We start from the raw sequence: 22277 nt of genomic DNA on the forward strand, positions 1-22277 counted from the left end.
TCACCTTATATATTTCTTGTTAGACATGTTTTGTACATGTCTGGTAAAAATACTTCGTCATAAACCCATTTTTTCAAACATGATTCTTGATTTCTAAACATGTCCAAAAATGAAACATGTTAGCGAGTGAGTAAAATGAACTGCTTCTGGTGACCTGCTAAATGTCCTGTATGTATGCAATGCGCAGCATTGGAAAGCATTTTCCGATCAATGCTAATATCCCAACAAATCATGAGCTTTGCATACACACAGGGCATTTTGCAGAAAAAAAAATTGTCACAGAAGAATTGAATTTTCATGACGTAATATTAACCATTTTACAATCCTGTGGCATCGAAACACATCTACAAACTTGGGGTTATCCATGGGTGTTTGAACTTTTAGGATCTGTTTGAGAGCAACTAGAAAGCTTGGTCTATACATATTGTCTAAAATTTGATTTTTCTTCTCCGGTCCGGGTGTTTTTTCCCACACACTAAGTACTAAGAAAATAAATATTTTACATCAAGTAGTATAGTCCTACGTCTACAGTTCATGCAACCTCATAGGGCTGCCCCTTGTAGTTTTATATGAGAAAATGCGACGTGTTCCCTTCATAACGGTGTATCTCAGCGTGCGCTCAAATTAATTGAGATCATAAGTGTTTATTATGTAAAAATGTCTGAGGAACACGATAAGAATTCTCAAAATTAAAATATATGTTTTGGGAGAAAATTCAACGTTTTGATATTTAACTGAAAAAATCGCATATTTGGCAGCACTGCTGCCAAAAGTTAATATTTTTTCTCCTTGAACAATTTTCTTCACAAACCATCTTACGGTTTGATTCTAGAGTAAACAGAACCGGAGATATATTCAAAAATTTTCTAATAACTAATTTCAATCCAACACAATGAAAAGTAGAGTAGATAATTCGTACATCCTAGAACCCAACGCCGAAAGGTAGTCAACCTTCCTTAAGGGGAGTGTATAACTGTATAAACACCATCAACAATTGATTGCTAATTTTAATTGATATTGTAAAAGTATGAAAGTGTTTTAGACTTACATTTTAAATTCATTTTAATTTCAACGTGTTGCTTTATTTTAAATTTATGCATCCTTAATCACATAGTAGCTTCATCGACTAACCCCATCCACTCATTATCACCTTCAATCTCTTAACGAGGTACTTCATCATATTCTTCACTATCCTACGATTCATCCAAATTGTATAACTCATTTAACTCTCGCTACAGATTTTGCCTATCCAGTAGAATTGACTCAAAGTCTTCAAAAGATTTACCAAAGGATCTTAATTCTTTTTGTAGAGTAATGAACCACGTATCACATGGTCTACAGATACGTTTTGGTCCGGGAAGACGCGGTTTATAAACATCTTGTAATAGATGATTTTGTTCTGACTATATGGCCCCAATATAAAATCCTGTATATTTTTACCTTTTCTCCAATCGTCCGCATGCTTTAAACCATTCTTGGACTATATTTCTTTCGCATCTTCTAAGCGTTCTGCGGTTTTGGGCTGTCAGGAGCACGTATCCAATGTTATGTTTTTTTTACTAAAGTCAGCCGTTCATTAGTTTGAAGATCAACGACCTGATGACGAAATATGGTGGAAAGCAAACGATGAAAAAATGATTGCAACCGCTTCAGGGCATCCGCAAATCCAACGAGCAACGAATTAAAACACACTCCCGTAGGGCGGGTAAAGAAAGTCGACTTTTTGTTATAACGCAACACGAGTTTAAATCCAAGTCGGGCGGCTACAGCGACAAGAGAAAACCTGTTCAAAACCCAACGATGATGATTTAGTAGAGCAAGTGGGTGCTGCTTGAAAATCAACGGAGTCAGGCTTTCCTGCAGTTCAGATCAAAAAGACGAGAAGGTTTATTTTAGTTTAACGGCTTATCCCTGTGAACCATGTAAAGACAGCAGGCGTTCTTTAATTTAACTTTATGAATAATTTCCGGTAAAAAATCGACGCAATCTTCAGTAAATTCGAATATCCATCTTCCTCCCTTGACAGCTATTTAAAAATATTCGTACATTTTAATGCTATAACGACATCCATTACTACATCCAAAACTAGGCCTTAATACCTTTACAGTATTACCTATCTTGAAACAAAATTTAATCTAAACCAAATGTTTTTTTTGTAAATCGACTTAAAATTTTTAAAATAGATTTTTCCAGTGTAGGAGTCGATGAAGAATTCTTTCAATATTTTTATTCAAAAATTTGCCTAAGTTTGTAAAAGTCACTCCTACAACATTTTTTGTAGAATGTGTCATTTTTAGTCTACAGCCATTTGAAAAAATTGGTAAAAAAGTTTTACCCTTTTCAAAAGACAGTATTCTAGTTCTGAAATCGCTTGTGAAAATATATTTCAAATGTAGGAAATAAATTCATTTCCGTTTTGTTGACCCAGCACAACATATACGACCCTTACAGTTCTTGATGATCGGACAGATGACTACGGATTCAGAATGGTGGATAAGTTGTGGATCCTTCCACCCTACACAAAGAGAGAACGAAAAAATCTAGAGCAACCATCAGTATGAAAGAATCCACCATGTTACTATTTTAATAACTATATACAGGTACAACACTATAAGGTTCTCTCCCGTGATTCGTTTAGCAGACTGTATTAGGTAACATAATACTTTGGCGGCGATTATCAAAGCAGTTCCGAGCAGCACACCTTGCGACCAATCCTTGATAGATTTCAGAAAATCAATAATTCCTTCAAAAGTGCGTTGAATACACTTATGCATTGTACTCTCAGAAAATCGAACTCGGAGAGAAGGGTCTCTGGTTAGCTTGAGTCTAATCATTTGAGGAAGTTAAAATCAGGACGCAGCGTAGATTTTTTTTTTCAGAGTTGATTAAAACGACGGGAAATCAGATAGCTCTTTATTTAAATAATAATTAGAAACAAAGCTAAACTAAACAAATCAATACTCACAAGTAACAATGCAGATGAGGGAAGCGGCACAATCTGAAATTAAAGTAACGGATAGAATGTCATTTAATATATTTGTAATCGGAGTTTCACGGGGTTATGGTGCAGAGAATCGTATACACCTAGTTTACAGCAACTTAGCGAAAATTTTCAGACTGCTCTACAGTATCAACGGGTGCACCGATTAACACAAATCCAAAATAACGGAAGTTCAGTTAATAATCCTCAAAAAGTTCAGTCTGATGTTTTGTGTTTCGGATTCTTCTTGTCAGTAGCTAACAGCTGAAGCGCGTAAATTTCAAATTTAGGAGAAAAAGCTAATTAACTACTTCGCCATTTTTCAAATGCCTGTGATGATAAATAGGTCGTTAGATGCGAAATTATATGTTCTCTATAATTTTTTATTAAAACAAAGACGCTTCTTTTTTAACACTAGACATACAACCTTTATAAGATCACTTGAAAAGTCCATCAATTTTTGTTAACCGCGCAATCGTTGGTAGGTGCTGCCAGTTTCTCTTTGTGTTCAAATTTATGATAAAATTTCTAATTGTAAGTTCAATAGAAAGCTGTACCCGCTTACATCAATAGAATCTAATCTAATGAAAAATCTTTACAAAAGATATAGATCGAATGCTTCGAACAGAGATAGCCGACGCTGCTCTAGCTAATTTGTTCAAATGGTTGATATGAGTAGATATACCAAGGAGAATTTGAATGCAATTCCTCTACAATAAGAAGAGAAAAATTTAATTAAGGTGAGATAACGTAATTCTAAAAAGTGACGAAACTCACGCCTCCACGCGAGGCTAAGTACATTGATGACATTTGGTCCCTAGACCAGCGACGACTGGGTGCTATCAGCCTGCTAGCGTTAGTAGAGTACGAACGGATCTTGGCCTAAAAACACTGTAGAAACAGTACCGTAAAAAATCAATACATGGTCGGAGATCAGTCCTAATGCGACCGTAATCTGACTAGTATCAACGATCTGCACGATTTTGCCACCGACGCCCATATGATTGCCACGTAACTTAGATGTTATAGCAGCGACCTTTCCCGGTCAGGTAAAGCTAAGGAGGGTATATGTCCTCCCGAAGCTATTCGAGGTACTGCGCGCCCTGAATTTGGTCTACAATTGCAGTTTGCCAACGAACGGAATAAGCTTGACTCCATCACCGACGCCCATCTGTTTGCCATGGAACTTGGATGTTATGGCGGCGACCTTTCCCGGTCAGGTAATGCTAAGGAGGGTATATGTCTTCCCGAAGCTACTCGAGATACTGCGCACCCTGAGTTTGATCCACCATTGCAGTCTCCCAACAGACGTAATCAGGTCAACTCCGTCACCGACACCCACCCGTCTACCACAGAACTTGAAGGACACGACATCAACCTTTTCCGGTCAGATAACAACGCTCCAAACAAGTCAGATCAACTCGAAGGACATGGAATACCTGTATCCGTTTTCTCAGGTAAATACAATGAATGTATATGTCCTTCCGAAGTAGGACATACAGATGCTGTCCCCGTTGAAAGCCCACCCCAATTACAGGCATTTGCTTCCACCACCACTTGATCTACCACCGTTCAACCGTCAGGAGAAAACTTGCAGGGACATCTCAAAATCTACTATCAGAACGTGAGAGGGCTACGCACAAAAATTGATGAGCTGTTCGTCGCTGCTTCGGATGTTGCTCATGATGTTATTGTTCTGACCGAAACGTGGCTGAATGATCAATTCAACTCGCTCCAATTATTTGGTTCAAGGTACTCGGTATATCATAACGATCGCGATCCTAATAGTGCAGGGAAGAAACGTGGTGGTGGTGTGCTCATTGCAGTATCCAACCGACTCTCATCCAAACACAAAAATGACACTCACAATCTCGAACAACTCTGGGTAAATATCCGTGGCCCCTATACTAATCTCTGTGTGGGTGTTGTATATATTCCCCCCGATTCCGCAAGTGATGTAGAAATTATTCAGAAGCACATAGACTCCGCACTTGACATTGCAACTTCCATTGAACCCAACACGGCACATCTACTCGTTGTAACCTGGACTTCTTTGGAAGAGCACTCCCTCCGGGTATGCTTTCCCAGACCCTTCTGAATCAACCTTTTCGAGGGCGAGTACTATCTTACTTGACGGAATGTCTGTACTGAACATGCGACAAATGTCTACAGTGAATAATAGGCGAAATCGAATCCTGGACCTCCTGTTTATAAATGAAGAAGCTTCAATGAACTGTACCGTAACAGAGGCACTTGAGCCTTTAGTTGCTGTAGACGCACATCATCCTCCACTTCTGGTAACGCAGATTTGTCCGCAGCTGGTTCTCTATGACGAGATGGAGGATGTCAGGGAGTTCAACTTTTCGAAGACTGACTTCATAACTCACTACAAACAATCGACTGGGAGACTTTCTTGAATTTCGCGATCGATGTAAATGCTGCCGTAGAAAAACTCTCACTGGTGCTAAAAAAGCGATTCAGTATACATGTGCCTGCACCTCGTCCCCGAACAAAACCGCCATGGTCCAACAACCGGCTACGTAAACTGAAAAGATTGCGAGCTGCTGCGCTTCGACATCACACTATTCGAAGAAACCCGATCACAAAAAGGGAGTTCACTATAGCCAGTAACAGCTACAAAACATATAATCGCTTTCTCTACTCAAGACACGTAGCACAAACCCAATCGAACCTAAAACGAAACCCAAAACAGTTTTGGTCCTTTGTAAATGGGAAACGTAAAGAAAATGGGCTTCCTTCCTGTATGTTCCTCGCTAGTGAAACGTCCAATACTCCCAGCGGTATCTGTAACTTTTTCGCAAAACATTTCTCGAGTGTGTTTAAAAATGAATCGGCCAGCTCAACTCAGGTGGACTGTGGCCTTCAAGATGACCCTCGCGATGTAATCAATTTTGGAAACATTCAATTTACTGACGAAGACATTCTAGCTGCAACAAGCAAGTTAAAGTCCTCTACATTGGTGGGGCCAGATGGAATTCCTTCCATTATACTGAAAAAATGCGCAAGCGCATTGTGTACACCTTTACGACTAATCTTCAACCAATCACTGTCGCAATCAGTGTTTCCCGTGGGTTGGAAAAAATCAGTAATGTTTCCCGTTTTTAAAAAAGGTGATAAGCAAAATGTTGCGAACTATCGTGGCATAACGTCGCTTTGCGCTGGATCAAAGTTGTTTGCGATCCTAGTAGGAAATATGCTCTTTCGTGAGACCAAAGCATACATATCGATGGACCAACATGGCTTTTTTGCAGGCAGGTCAACAACCACCAATCTAGCCCAATTTACATCGTACTGTATTAAAGCATCGAAGAGGGATCACAAGTAGACACTATATACACTGATTTTAAAGCTGCCTTTGATCGTGTAAACCACTCTCTTCTTCTGGCAAAGATCGAGCGGCTGGGTGCTCCATCAAATTTTACAGGATGGCTTAAATCATATCTCGTCGATCGTTCTCTGTCTGTGAAATTAGGAAATAACGTGTCATATAGCTTCATCAACTTGTCGGGTGTACCTCAAGGGAGCAATCTCGGACCGTTGCTTTTTTCTTTATTCTTCAACGTTTGCTATGTTATACCCCCAGGGTGCAAACTCGTATATGCTGATGATCTTAAACTCTTTCTCATTGTGCGGTCAATAGAGGACTGCATCGAACTTCAGCGACATCTAGACGCTTTCTGTAACTGGTGTAATCGCAACTTGTTGGCTCTCAGTGTGTCCAAATGCTCTACAATATCTTTCACGCGAAGAAAAAATCACAGCACAGAGGAGTAACTAGAACAAATTCTTGGCCAACAACCAAAAAAAAAAATTTCCGTTTTTTATTTAGTTATATTTTTTTAGATACCTAAAAGCATACTGCATATTGTGGCAAAATAAAGAGTATGCCAAAAATTTCTTAATAATTTTTGCATGGATGCAAAATGGTGATATTTTAAGGGGTTTTTAATCATTTTTATTATATATCCAGCAAAATCGCTTTCTAATGACGATGTTTGTATTAAATAAGACAATATTATAACAAACGTAATTGAACAGAACTATTAGTGTCAGCTTAAAAATAACCGAAAATAGAAGTGTTTCTGTGTATTGGACCAGCTTTAGAAACACCCTTTTTAAACATTTTATTCCAAATTTGAACGATAAAAAAGTTACACTATACGGCAAGATCCGGCAAAGTTGCTGAAACAACATTACGAAACAAGATTCCGGCTATCCGAAAAACATTCTATCTCTTCCGATCTTTTCCGATCCACATATTCCAAGCGATTTGAAAATATTGGTATTTCCACTAATTTTAGGTACGCCAAAATGCTGTGGGGTCAAATACTACGTTTGGCAACATGTATATCTATGAATATGTGCACATGTATCCATTTTCTTCTCCCTTTTCCACTGACCAACTGTTCATGCATCGTGGAAAACAAATGTATTCACAAAGATCACCTCGAAAATACCAGTATTCGGAAGGATCTAGCAAATCGACCTCTGCACTGGTAGGTGGATAGATGCCAAATTGTCCCAAAAACTAGTTATTTTCTATTTTTAGTTCATATTAAGGCATAATAACAGCAATAGCCGCAAAAAATAGTTTTGGCCAGGATTCGACCCCAGTTACTCCTCTGTGCGCCGGCCAATTGCTAGAGAGACTGTCAGTTATCAGTTATCAGACCTTGGTATACTCCTGGACTCGCAACTGACATTCAGAAACCATTACTCTCACATTATAGCACAGGGAAGTAGAAACCTTGGCTTCATAATAAAGGGCGAACACGAAATTATTGCGACACCGAAAATGTCATGCCAATTTTCTTATAATGTTTAAAATCAAACCAAAATTTTAGGGTAGTTTTATACATATATTAGTGTAAAATTGAACGCATTTTCGCTTATTGCCCTCCATCAAAGTTTTTACAGTGTCATTCGGTACCAGTTTCTCAGTTTTTTCCATTTTCTTAACATGTCCTTCTCGTCTTTGACTGTCTTCTTGCTCTTCCGAAGTTCCCGCTTCATCATTACCCAGTACTGCTTCACCGGGCGCAGACAGTTTTGCGGATTCATGTCCTTTGGAACAAAATGGACATAATTGGCCTCATACCACTCCATGACACTTTTAGAATAGTGGCATGATTCCAAATCTGGCCAAAATAGCGGAGCTTCGTCGTGCTGCTGCAAGAACGGCAAAAGGCGCTTCTCGAGGCACTCAGATTTGTAGATCTCGCCATTTACTGTGCCCTTTGTCACGAAAGGCTCACTCCTCAGTCCGCAAGAGCAGATGGCCTGCCAAATGAGATATTTGGAGGCGAGCTTCGACATTTTTTTCTTCTTAAATTTGTCGTCCACATAGCACTTGCTCTTGCTGGTGAAAAACTCCAACCCCGGAATTTGCTTAAAATCGGCTTTTATATACGTTTCGTCGTCCATCACACAGCAGCCATATTTTGTCAGCATCTTCTCGTAGAGCTTCCGTTTTAGCCGTCGATTGTTGCCGCTCATCGCGGTTTGGGAAGTTCTGTACCTTGTATGTATGTAGTCCAGCTCTCTTCTTTGCCTTCTGGACGTAGCTCTGCGACATGCCGATCTTTTTAGCCAAATCACGGCTTGAGACGTTGGGATTTGCTTTAATAATCCACTTCACCTTTCCCTCCGTCTTATTGTTCTCCGGTCCCGGTTTTCTTCCAGCTCCTTTGCCGTGGTCCAACGTCAACCGCTCCTGGAACCGCTTCAACACTCTGGAGACAGTTGAATGGTGAATGTTCAACATTTTTCCCAACTGCCGGTGCGACAGATCAGCAAATTCCAGGTGTTTGGAAAGAATTTGTTTTCTCGACTCGCGTTGGTTCACCTCCATTTTCGTTGAATCGAAAAACACGACTTCGAGTTTGACAGCATGTAAACAATACACATCAATGAGAAAGTGTGCAAAAGTTGGTTGATTTTTACCCAATGGTAAAAAAGTTATGCCCTGTCGAATGTGTGGCAATAATTTCGTGTTCGCCCTTTAAGAATAGCCAACGAGTTTACTGATCCATATTGTCTGTGGGCATTGTATTTTTCACTTGTTCGGTCTGTCCTGGAAGCTTCCGCAGCCATTTGGTGTCCTTATACGAGCATTTGAACTAACAGAATTGAAGCAGTACAAGCAAGATTCCTCCGCTTTGCTCTTAGAACATTGGGGCCGTACACTAATTACGTAAGGCTTTTTTATAGCTTTTCAACCTCCCCCTCCCCATCAGATAAGAGATCGTAAGATTTTGGTGAACTCCCCCTCCCCCTACATATGATCTTATCATGATTATAGTAATTAAAAAATCGAATTGTTAATTCATCAAGTAATAAGATAGCGAAACCGATATGTATAGAATTATTACAAGAAAACTCATGACAAAATTTAACTGTAATCATCTGCAGAATTTTAATTGCATGCCAATCTCGCCCAATAGAAAGAATAACTGTTGTCAGATATTCAGTAACTCCAATTTGGTCCACATGATCTGCTTTGCTATATTCCACTTTTTTTTGTTGGAGACGAACCACTGCGACCAGTATTTTGATCTATGTGCTATATTTCCCCTTCCTTTGAATATATTTTCTTGAGATGTAGAATTTAAAAGAGTTTATAACCTCTTCTGGCATGAATTTATTCTGAGTTCCAGCTGTGACGCTTATCGTACGCATAGCTCCGAGTTCTCTTCGAATTTTCTAGAATTAAAAAACAGTTCACACTCTGGAAATATTCGACATTCAAGATCTTTGACAATCGCATGTTAGAACATTTTCCAGATTCCTTGCGGGTTTAAATCGAACGTTTGGGTATCAACACTTCTTAACTTGTAAGGCATATTGTGACTCCAGTTCCCGAACAGAACAATGTACAACCAAGAGCCAAGAAAATACTCATATTGTTTGATATACAAGGATTATATGGTACAAATGAAAATAGTTCCCTTTTCTTATTAAAAAGAATATTTTCCTTATGGATTTAATTTTTTAAACTTGTTTTATGATATTACGTAAGAAAGAACAAACCCTCCCTCCCCCTCAGATAAGAATTTGTAAGATATTTTGAAACTCCCCCTCCCCCCATATGCACTAACGTAATTAGTGTATGGCCCCATTGCTCTGGCGTAACCCAACAGAGCTACCACCATACATTGATCACTGTCGTCTGCTCGATATGGAAACTCTGGCAAAAAGGCGAAATACATTCAGAGCGGTATTTGTTTGGAAAATATTGACTGGCCAAATGGATGCCCCAGATATTCTCTCACAAATCAATATCAGAACCCCCTGAAACCTTAGATCACGTAACTTTTTATGACTCGACTTTCAGTGCACCGAGTATGGTCAGAACGAACCCATAAGGGCGATGTGTAATGTTTTCAATAGTGTGTATGACTATTTCGATTTTTATGTTTCTAGTGATGTTTTCAAGAATAGACTTAGGAGATTGACTTAGCTTATAAGATTATGTGAAAATATTTCTGTAATGTTATTACAATGCTGTATACCTTGTTTGTAATTTTTTTAATTTGTAATGTCAGATCATTGTAATTGTAGAAAAAATGTGCGAAAAGATTATGGGTTTTTTTTTAAATTTCATGTAGACCACCATGGGTCAGATGAAAAATGGAAATAAATAAATAAATAAATAAATAAATAAATAAATAAATAAATAAATAAATAAATAAATAAATAAATAAATAAATAAATAAATAAATAAATAAATAAATAAATAAATAAATAAATAAATAAATAAATAAATAAATAAATAAATAAATAAATAAATCACGGGTCAATAGGTACAGAAAATTCGCTGCATCCAATTATGAATCAGATTTTAAGTTCTATTATTGGAGGAATTCCACGAAGATCCGTCCGAGAATCTTTAAAATCGTGACCGACCATCTTAGATTCCAATGAAACTTTACACGTTTCACCGTCATGCAAGACTAAATATTTTCCACAGGTAATAAGATTTTTTTGACTCAAGAGCAACTTTTCAAAAGGGCGTAAACGTTTCTACGTGTATGAATTTCAAAATTCTTTTCTTCGATTATTGTATTTTATACAGCAAAACTATCTGAGAACAAGTTACAGGGAATGAATACTTCTGTCTGAAAAAAATATACACTGAAAAAAATGTTGTGTCATTTTTCAAAAAAACAAAAATTTATGATAAAAATTTAAATTGCGAAAAAACTCATTTTTGTTAAATTTTCTATTTTTTGTTACCAAAAACCTAAAGAGAAAAGAAATATTTTGAATGTGATTGCATGATGGAGAAAAAATCGGTAAAAAAGTTTTCCTAACAATAACTTCGTACATGTTTTTAAATTTCATACTAATAGACATACAAAATTGTAATTCTATTACAGAATATAATTCTAAGCACCATTTAAAATCAAAATGCATTTAACAAAAATATTCAAAATGCGATAGTTTTCGAGATATTTGAAATTTTGCTCCTTCAAAAACAATTAATTCGTGTAATTATGCTCTTTTTAAAAGTTATTCGCGTTACCCCATCAAAAAATGTCAAAAATTCAATGTTTATCGTTTTAAAGACGTAAAAGCAACTTTTTAGTGTATTTGGATCCTGGAGAAGCTTTCAATAAAAAAGTTTTCCTAACAACAACTTTGGACATTTTTTTATAATTCTTACTATTTGCAGTCAAAAATACAATTTTCTTTTTGAATATGATTCTAAACGCCATTTTAAATCGAATAGCTCTTAAAAATTTTTTTAAAATGTAGTAGTTCTCGAGATATTTTAACTTTTGTTTTAACAACACAATTATTTTGTTTTATTACGACCTTTTCATAAGTTAGTCGCGTTTCTCCATCAACAATAATAGGTTTTTCAAAAGGCCCGTAAACTTTCCTGCAACTTTCTCTTTGACCTCAAGGCGATATTGTAAACCATTTTAAAGTTACATGAAAACAACCAACATATGATTTAGCTATATAGTTTAATCAACAGGCCCTATGGTTGAAATATATTTTGGTTGCTTTCATGTAACTTTTTTTGTCTAAATATTGTTCCAACGTTAGCGATCCTGTCATCTACGCAGATAAGACTAGCGTTTCTCGGCAATATTCTCTTGGCCGGTTAAATTGAGCTCAAATTGTTTAGAAAACATAGGTTACTCTCAGTAGCCTGCTGCCCAGAATTTAAAAAAAATCTGAAGCTCTCTTTTCTTTTTTGTGTGAATTTATTCTTGAAAACTAACTAAACACTAGATGAAAAACAATGCTTTACAGGGTGTATAGAAGAGTCTGACACCTATAGAAGAGTCTGACGAGTCGTCTACCTTCCGTTATGTAGGTAAAGTTAACGCTTCCCGTCTATCCTATGGGATCATCCATAAATGACGTAGCATTTTTTGAGTGATTTTTAACACCCCCCTCCCCCATCGTAGCATTTCGTCACAAACCCCTAAATACCTCCCCTGGTAATTACGTAGCTTAACGGTAAACCTCCTCCCCCTTGACCCCGTTAAAAAATTGAAAAATATAAAAAAACGATGTTAGTTAGATGAAACGGGTAAAGCTACGTAGCATGACATGACATCCTACCCACCTGTCGTCACACATCATCACAAAATACAAAACTCCCCCCTCCCCCATATAATGCTACTTCATTTATGGATGATCCCTATTCTTTATTCTTCCTCGTAAACGATAGAGATGAAGGCGACCGGCAATGGTGAGTATCATGCTGATGATATTTTAATATGGGTCAAATTGGTATGAACTCCTACTTACCCATTCCTAAGCAACTCTTATTAGATAGGGTTTATGTGCTAGTAATGGACCCCGCAGTAGACGGTGCTAACAATTTCAAAGAATTTGGATAAATCCAGTTGTACTTTTAATGTTATATTCTATCAATTGATGATACCAAGTCTTTGGAACAATATAATGCAAATTTAAAGCATTTCAACTTGATTCTTTTAGTAAAATTCTACATTTCGAACTGGTATACATATCCCTATAATGGACCCGTTTTCCAGTTATGGACCCAGGGTCGAATATGCGCATTATGGACCCGGGTCCATTATACGCATATCCAACAATTAATACATAAAATTGTATTTTTACAGTTTTCTGGTAATATCAAGAGTCATTTTAGCACAGCATTATAAGAAAATTATAAAATATGAAAAATAACAAAATTTTGTTATTCTTTCCTTTCATTAAATATTTCAATGGCACTCGAAACCTTTGACTAATGAATTAAATTTTTAGTTGATTTGATGATTTCAAAGGCGAACATGACTTTTATATCAAGCGATGTGATTTTTATGACGCTTATGAGTAAGGTGATGGTCTGCATTATAGAAAGTCTTACACAAGTTTACGAAAATTGTAATTGGCAATTGTCCGAATTGATTGGTGGTCGAATTATGACAATCCATCAACAATACAGTGGAGTAAAGCATTTTCAATATTAACAAGTCGGCTCTAAACATGTTTAGTGTATTAAGACAACGAATATTTTGTCATTTAATAATATTTTAAGATACCAAATACAAATTAAAAACGACACAACTTCTTGCATCATTTTGATCAGTTCATACAATTGCTTGTACATTCATGTATAGCTATATATGAAGCGTTTTGAAGAAACCGTAAGAATTTTTAGCTGATAGGGCCCATGATTTACATGATTTAATTCCCAACTATTTAATTTCTACTATTTTCCTGATAAAGTTCGATAAAAGTACTTTATATCTTTAGTTTTGTTTTATTTCGGGCGTAACAATAATGGACATGAAATTGCCTGGATATATGCAATTTATACAAAATTTCGAACTATATTATCTTACTTCAAAAACGAAATTAATTACAGCTTGTTGATTTCAAGAAAGTTATTCGAAACAGTAATCAATGCTACATTTTACGGTATTTATTTTAGTATTCCGTATAATCAAATTTTAGTAAACCTTCATGAACGTTTAGCACCACCTTTTTTTTCTAAAACAAAAATATTTATTTTATTACTTTTCAATAGAAGGATATTAGTGAATAAATTGCAATCATTCTGCAACACTGTGCATGACAAACTAGTATTACTACAAAATTTAATTTTTCATGGTTATTAAGTAATATTTTCGGGCTATCCATGTCACTATTTTATTTTCTTCTTTGGTGGAAAGCGTGGAGCTTTTCTTGTTCCTTCAGGCCAGTTTTTCCATATACTCCGCGACTTCACAGTAGAGCGTGATATCAAATTGCCTGCACGCTTTTTTTGACAGAACATGGTTCTAGTCGCTCGAATGAGCTTTTGCATGCCAGCCTTCATGTATTTGTACCTATTGTTATTAGTTTTTGTCTATTGATTTGTGTAGGAACCACAAATTTCGTTGATCCAATACTGAGAAGCTGCAAAATTTTCAATATGATGGTTTCAATCAATCTTATATTGAATCCTCAGATTATTGTTAACTCTTTTTAATTCTATTAGTTGCTATTACAAGTTTCTAGTTATATTAATGTGTCAGGGGTTCATAATGCGCAGATACCTAGTTTCACTTGTTCCTGTAATGGACCCCCAGAATTTCAATATAAATTTTAAATTATCTTAGTTTGTTAGATCTACATCGCAAAAGATTGTGTTAGTGTTAGGTATTAACCAGTAAAACAATATCTTTTTCATGCATAGTTTATTTACATCAGAGCGAAGTATTCTTTTTATAATAGTAAAACAATTACTTGCAAACCCTGTGTCATGCTGCACTGGATAGAAATTGAGTGCAAATATCAATTTTGAAATGATTTATGGTGATAAAACCCATTCTAATTTCTGTCTAAGTCTTAAAGCTGTCCTGTAATCAACAGTATACGTTAAAAACAGTTATTAATGTGGAATATTTGACAAAAAAGCGTCGGGGGGTCCATTATACGTAAAGGGTCCATTATAGGCATACAAACCCTAATCAGCAATAAAAATTGATGAAGTCAGCGTGCAATCGCTAAAAATCATCGTCGCAACGCAATACAATAGCGAGAAATATAATTAGCGTACATTTTCAGTAGCATTTAAAAACGACACTATCTACATAATACCTTCTTTAATATCATCATTAACCGACCCCGTCCGGTTATCTCGTTAACACCTCCTCCGTTCACATAATTCACACATTGACACATCAATTACTCATTTTCATGTTCGATGCTACCGAAAGCAACTCGATGGAATCGTTGCTGCCTGATAGGAATCTTGTCAACACGAGATTTGTTACCGAACGACTCGGACGAGCACGAGGTACGGTGTGCGTGCCATTTGGTGGGTGGCGCCAAATGGTTCTTTTCGGCATACATATTTTGCTTCAAACGTAGCCATACAAGCCACACATCTCCATCCATCGGTCGATCAACTAGGGTGTGGAAGCAGTTTTCACCATGTTCTATTTGGTACCCGTCTGTATTCGCTTGGACAGAAAGGAAGATTAGGATGCTCAACTCAAAGTATTTTATCGCACGTATACTACATTGTCTGCCAGATTGAATATTATTTCATATTTTCGGAAATGTTAATGCTGATTTATGGGCAACTCTTCGCTTCTAGCCAGTAATGATAAGTAACGAAACAGGCACCCTACCTAATCTGTTTAACATGTGCAAATCTCCCTACGTATCATAAACCGCAGCGAAGGACAACCGAAACGTGTATCCGATTACGTTTCGGCTACTGGCGATGCTCTGATGGCGAGACCAGTTGAGATGATGTGGGTCAATTTATGCAAATCGTCGCGATGCTAATTCAAATTCAGTAAACTGATGCTGTTTCATAATATGTTGCGATACGATATGTCAGCTTGGAATTCGAAAAAGCGAGGTTCTGAGAATGAGGGGATTCTTTTTTGCTGTAACTAAGTTCATTGACTAAAAGGTACGTAAAATCGCTGTCCTTTGTGCAGTAGGTAAAATAATTCCACACGTCAAGTTAAGAGACTAACGTAACAGATTGATAAGTTATTCAACGACGAAGACGAATAAATGCACGCCGAAGCAGTGGAAATTTTCAAATGGACGGTGTGTCAGTATCAATTATGAACAAAGAAGTTAATAATTAAACAAAACGCGCCAGTTGATTCACTCTGCTATGCTACATTCATTCTGGGTTTATTTTGAATAAATTGTTGGACACTTTTTTGAGTACTAGCGAAGGCAAGCCTTTCTACTACATTCCGTTTCAGAACTTGACCTTATTTTCCTAGATTCTTAGAATGCAAAATAATTGCTTAGGGTCTACGATCCTACTGATCAGTAAGAATCCTTCCTTGGCTGGTGCTCGAACACACTAAGAGTGTCTTATACAACCAACACCTGCCCTCCGGACCACTAAACCAAGCCGCTATGCGTTTATTGAAGTTACGCCATTTAAATGCCGTAATTGAAAAAAAAAGTCAGATGGAAGCCAATGAAAAATTACACCTATCAGTTATGCTATGAAAACGATGAACACCGCTTTTGTTCTGCCATTCTCCAGCATCATCATCAGCATAATCATCATCAACGTGGTCGAATTATATGGGTGTTTTGAATTATGACCGGATTTCAAACATCCTGGTTTCTCGATCTTTGGCACATAGACTTTGGGAGCTCCATCGGTCAAATCGAGATATATTAAGCGATTTATTTAGATATACTATCTTATCATTTTAGAGATCAGTAGAGCTTTCATTTATTGTAGTTGGCATCACTTGAAATCGAAAAAAAAAACTTTTTGGACCTAATGTAAGTAGCAGGACATTTGCGCATGGAATGTCAGCATTAGAGAGCTAAGACGAATGTCCCATAAATAATAATATGTTCAAACTTTAACCAAGCAGGGTTCTTAATGTGGACAGTACTTTAAAAGGGGCATTACTTGTTGATCGGTGAAACTTGCAAACAAAGAACCTATTTTCACCATACTAAGGAGGGTGCCTCATTAATTCATTGATTATTCGGGCTGCAATCAATGAAATGCGCACAAATTGGCATCAACAGCTTTGCTTTGTTGTTAAGAACCAATATAATAACGCAATTGAGCTGAAAGAAATGAAACTCTTGTGTTTGAGCGCAACGAAAACTCGAATCGAATGTCCCTATAGTTGCGCTACCATTTGACTCAATGCGTTGAACAAAGATAGCAGACGCTGCTCTAACCAATAACTTCAAATGAATTGGGTGATAATAGAAACATGGCGAAAATAGACTCATTACCCTAAGTAAAATGAGCATTGAGTCATTTAGACGATAAACAATTAATCTGGATCTGCGGATCGTTATAAAACTGTTACTTAGGGCATCAATACTTTATAAACTCGTAAGTAAGCTTTACGAAGTAATTCGTATCAAATCATTAGCCGAAAATCATAATATCAGCATCCAATAAGCCAACACCGTCTCCTTTAAGCAAAGCAAGAACCAGTGCTAATCAAATTGTCAATCGCACCCGCACTACCACTTGCCATAAGAAAACGAACAAAAGAGCAGAGGTCAGTGCACACGGCAATGTATACACCGCAGTGCAATCTGGAGCACGTACCGTGGCGAATTTATCCGAACACGCCATACGCCACACATAATTTAAAGAGCAAGAGAGCACGGTTCTCTCGCACCAAACCACCTCATCACCCGAGTAAACTTGAAACTCGTTCGTTCAGATCCGAAAAAAGAGTGTGAATGATATAACTGAACGATTTTGAAAATTTTTACATCATTTTTCATCAAAAACCCAACATTCTGAATTAATAGGTGAATCTCACAAATACCAATTACAAATTTGAGATAAAACCTAGAGCTATCGATTCAAGCCCTTAGTGAGATTGTTTAATCAGAGTCCGAAATAAACACAACTTCGAAAACAGAAAGAAAGTTGAAAATTCAAAAACTCTCCCATAAGAAAAAATTTAAAATCAATTGTCGTGATCGGTTGCCCAAAGTTAATGAAAGTGCGATATAAAGAGAAAAGATTTTTGTGCATAATACGAGCTACCTTTCTATACAGGCCACATGCAGGAGAGTAATATTTTGAATGTTAATGCCTCTCGCTTCCTGAACATAACGACTCATGAGCATGAGCATGATGACCGTACAATTCGTAGTTGCTACTCCATGATTGACAAGAACAAGCAAAATTGCACAGAGAATCAACGAATGGGGCCTGGGAGTAGCTATCCATCCTCAATGTGCACGTTTCGAGAGTTCTATACGATCAAATGTCAATAAGGGCGCCGGCTACGTCCTTAGAGTTATCGGGGAAGGAAAGGAATGTTAGTGTAGCAAACGTTGTTATTGATAAAATCGCCAAAATAAAAAAAATGTATAAAATAAATAAAACAAGATAAACAATATGTATAAAACAATAAACCAATCACATAAATAAATAAAAAAATAGGTGGAATTGAACAGATGATATGAATGCAATGATTAAAATGAAAAATTGAGCAATATCTGAACAGCATAAATTAACTTGCGTTGAATAAAATGTTTCGCCGGAATAAACAAACAAGGAATAATAACATTGTTCACATACCGTCTGATTCTATTAAACACAAGCAACACTCCCGACTGTCGGCAGTCCGAAGTTTAAGTTGCTTTTTTTTGCAAACCGGGCGTTTCCAAATTAATACAACATACGATAACTCTATCAAATTCTCGGCAGCCAGCTACCCAGAGCAATAAACACATGTTAACACTTCTGAGACTTGCATAGATCGTATCACTTATCAAGGTGAATCCAGGTTTGTGTAACTCGTTACGCCATTTTACTAACAAAAACTCCTTTCCGTGACAAACGTGGAGATGCAGAGGTATATACTAGGGCAATTCAATTTTTTTTTTGAATTCTCAAAGCCCTTTCCCTCTCAAATGTCAAAGTAAGCTCAGATGCCAAATTTCACATCATTTGGACAATTCTAGACTCCCGCCCACTTCGCTTGAAATTTTTGAAATTGGTACTATGAAGTAGCAATCAGAAAATTACAATTTACACCTCTTTTTAAAAGAAATAATCTTAGTATTTGAATTGAGATATTCCTACGAATACGAGAGGTTGGGGTTATAGGGCCTTTTGCCATTCATAAATTTTTTTATCATTTTCTCCATTCAAATACTAAGGTTAGTTTCTTTAAAAGGAGGTATTAATTGAAATTTTCTGATTGCTACTTCAAAAGTTTTAGCATTTAGTATATTTTTCCTCCATATTTTCCCATGGCACAAATTTCAAAAATTTCAAGCGAAGTGGACGGGAGTCTAGAATTGTCCAAATGATGTGAAATTTGGCATCTGAGCTTACTTTGACATTTGTCACAAAATGAGAGGGGGGGGGGGGGCTTTGAGAACACAAAATAAAATTGCAATACCCTAGTATACACGGTATCAATTATATTTATTGTATTCATTTTTTATTTTTAGTTCTATTCAGTTTTTTAGTTTCATAAATTATTTATTTATTTATTTATTCTATTCAGTCATTCCTTTTAATCGTTTCATCCACTTTATTAGTCGGAATCACTTTATTTTATTCTACTAATTTTATAACTTTTTTCATACTGTCAATTTTTTCACTGAATAAGCTGAACTAATTTGATTTATTTATTCTATAATTTTGATTAATAATCATCATTCTAATCATTTCATGAATTTGGTAACATTCCATTAATTTTCTGCATCCATCTATAATTTATTCAGTTTATTCGAGGTATTTCGTGCAGAACTCGAAACTGTGTTCATCTCACCTGTAGTTGGGTGCCTACTTCGCACGAGTTCTGCAAACTAATGAATGGTCAGATGTCAAATGTCTAAGAAATGTCTCATTTCACACAAGCTTTTTACGCGTTAATTTTTTACGTGGATTTTTTAATTTACGCGGTTTTCATTTGAATTTACGCGGTTTCCATTAACGAGGTTTTTATTCACGCAACCTGTATCCCTCGCGTAAAAAACCTGAGTGTATAGTGTATTTGAACAAATTATGCTCCCTAAAATAATCATGAGGTTAACCAAAGGTAATTTTAGTGTTCGATAAAAACAACAAAGGCTTTATGGATATAACCGTTTTTAACTAACACCATAAAGCATACTAATGAATTTCTTGAGGAATGGAAAATATGAAACTTGCATGTTTCTGCAAATTTGCCTAAAATGTTTTTTTTCTATAATTTCATTGAATTCTATCTATGACCAGTGAATAGTTCAATTTTAAATCTTACTGAAATTAGAACCACCCTAGCTACCATTTAAAGAAATGTATAACTTTCCTAAACATATTATAAGACTAAATTATTTAATTTTAGTGAAAAAAATAAAAATTCCTGCTAAATCTCATTCTGGACCACTATGCCGTGATGGGAGCCCTTATATTAAATCCTCCTTGCCCGTGTTGTTTTTCTACAGCCCTGTAGGTAAGCAAAAGGTTAAACTTGATAAAACATAAAAGCGACCGGCAGCCAAACCTAGAAAATCACCGTAAAGCTCCTTTAATTTTATTTAAAAGCAAAAGTCGGTAGATTTCCAGCGTAAAACATAACAAAAGAATCGCTTTAAAAGTTCTCACCCGACCACGTATTCAATACATTTAGATTTTGATGGTCTGTTCTCGCGGAAAAAATCTGAATCCGGCCGGATTTCGCGCGTCTTAGGAAGCCTATCGATCCTGAGTGAGACAACCGTACTACGTAGAGAACGGAACACCAATATGAACCGAAATGTTTTCTTATTCACCCCACGTGTCACATGCAGCCGCTCGATAAAATACCATCTGCATACATAAACTAGACGCTTCGAGACTGCAAAGCGAAAAGAAGTCCTTTCCTCCTCCGGCTCATCCGCCACGAAGTCACTAGCTGGTTGGTGTATTACAACTCGCTGCAATAAGCATTTATCCTTTGTCTTGGAACCATCCGACCCGATCCTGCCGCTAGACATGATTAGGTACCTACTGCTCTTTAGCGCATTGCATATGTCCCTGATTGGCATCTCACGATGGCAACCCCGTACCGACACGCCGGCCAAAGATTCGTTTCTCTTGCATCCGATCTGTGACATAATTGCATATTGATTGTAAAATCCAGTTGAATCAGGTTTTACCCGGGCCTTCCTCCACCTGCCACACCATAATCCATCAGACATCACCTTACCGTGGTGCTCGCCAGGGACCCTAGCCTAGTGTCGATATAAAATGCGAAAACGAGTTCTGCGACAACCGTCCTTGAGCAGATCCTTTGCATCGAAGCCGCCACCTAGCTACTGGTCGGTTGTACAGCGTACCTACATAGAGGGCATCAGGTCTACCTGTTCGGATTGGTTCGGCGTTCAGGGGGTTCAAGAACATTTGCTTGCTCTAGTTGCTGATAGCTTATGCTTTGGGGTTGCCTTTTTCCAATCATGAACAAAATAAAACTAAAATATAACATACCTAGTGAGGGTTTCATTTAGTGTGAAATTTATCGCCTCAAAATATTCAAGTGAAATTGGATAGTTTGTTCCCGCTAGGAGTTAAAAATCTCGGTTTCGTTAGACCGACTCGCGCTGGAGCGAATTCTACTCGGTGACCGAAATCCTACAGCCACCCTACCGAGCAGCAGACATGCTGGCAGATAGTGCCATTTGAGAGCGTCCTTAAAAATTGGTTATCGTTTCCGACAGTCCCCTTGACTGCAGGCTAACTAATTGGATGGTTGGTACCGGGATTGGACTAGCAAATCCGGTTCTCGAAACGAAATTATGCTATATTTCTTTTCTGCACTTATTCACACTCATCCGTGTGATACCTTGCAGTAAATCCGTTGAATAGTCTTTTTCCGAGAACTTTTTGCCATTTATTCCGTTGCATCTGCATGCGATGCAGAAAGAGGGGAAGCCCCGGACGCATCCTCGACGGAAGACATTAATTTTGACCTTGCTTTGCAGTACTTCGCCCCCGGTTCCCGTTCATCGACGAGACGAGTTGGGTTACACAAGTGGTTGTCTGTGGACTTTTGCTCCGGGATTATATGTTTCGCCTGAAGCACGTCCTCGTGAATATATGTACTCGATGGGTATGTAATATTTCATCATTTTACGCAGAAAAATGCCGGGGTTGCGTACCTGTTTGAGTTGAGATAAGGACACGAATGCTGTGTTTGATTTCTCACGACATGACTCTTAAAATTTTCATAGCATTGAATATTCATGAAGAGTTTGTCTTAGAAATAGATAGATAGAAATGGGTAAATTTTTTTCTTGAATATTAAGTTTAGTATATCCTTATAATATACGTGTAACGATTGATGGTAAT

The 22277-nt window shown here is 37.1% G+C and overlaps 2 protein-coding genes across 5 annotated transcripts in view; both read right to left on the reverse strand.

Annotated features, from left to right (window-relative positions):
• The window catches only part of LOC131684083 (uncharacterized), a 421804-nt gene that overhangs the window by 327888 nt on the left and 71639 nt on the right, over window positions 1-22277 (reverse strand). The window contains exon 3 of one of the 4 annotated variants that reach the window (XM_058966633.1): window positions 2966-2998. The exons of the other annotated variants lie outside the window; for them this stretch is intronic. The gene's annotated coding sequence lies outside the window, so the exon portion shown is untranslated. The remainder of the gene's footprint in view (window positions 1-2965; window positions 2999-22277) is intronic. 4 annotated transcript variants of the gene reach the window in all.
• The window catches only part of LOC131684081 (uncharacterized), a 372745-nt gene that overhangs the window by 113886 nt on the left and 236582 nt on the right, over window positions 1-22277 (reverse strand). The gene's annotated exons all lie outside the window — the stretch shown is intronic.

Source organism: Topomyia yanbarensis, chromosome 2, assembly GCF_030247195.1.
Source record: "Topomyia yanbarensis strain Yona2022 chromosome 2, ASM3024719v1, whole genome shotgun sequence".
Taxonomy (NCBI): domain Eukaryota; kingdom Metazoa; phylum Arthropoda; class Insecta; order Diptera; family Culicidae; genus Topomyia; species Topomyia yanbarensis.